Consider the following 290-nt stretch of genomic DNA (forward strand, 5'->3'; position numbering starts at 1 on the left):
CAAATTATCCGCTCATCACAACACCAAACTTAAATTGTTGCTTGTCCCCAAGCAACTGAAAATCAAAATAGGATAAAAAGATGAGAATATACTATAGACTCCAAAATATCAAGGAAACATAGTTCCAATTAGATGAGCGGGACTAGTAGCTTTTTGCCTCCGAACTGTTTTGGCATCTCACTCTATCCCTTGAGGTTCAGAATGATTGACATCTATAAGAACTCAGAACTCAGATAGTGTTATTGATTCTCTTAGTTGAGCATAATGATTCTTGAACATAGCTAGTGTAT

This window comes from Arachis duranensis, chromosome 4 (genome assembly GCF_000817695.3).
Source record: "Arachis duranensis cultivar V14167 chromosome 4, aradu.V14167.gnm2.J7QH, whole genome shotgun sequence".
Classification (NCBI taxonomy): domain Eukaryota; kingdom Viridiplantae; phylum Streptophyta; class Magnoliopsida; order Fabales; family Fabaceae; genus Arachis; species Arachis duranensis.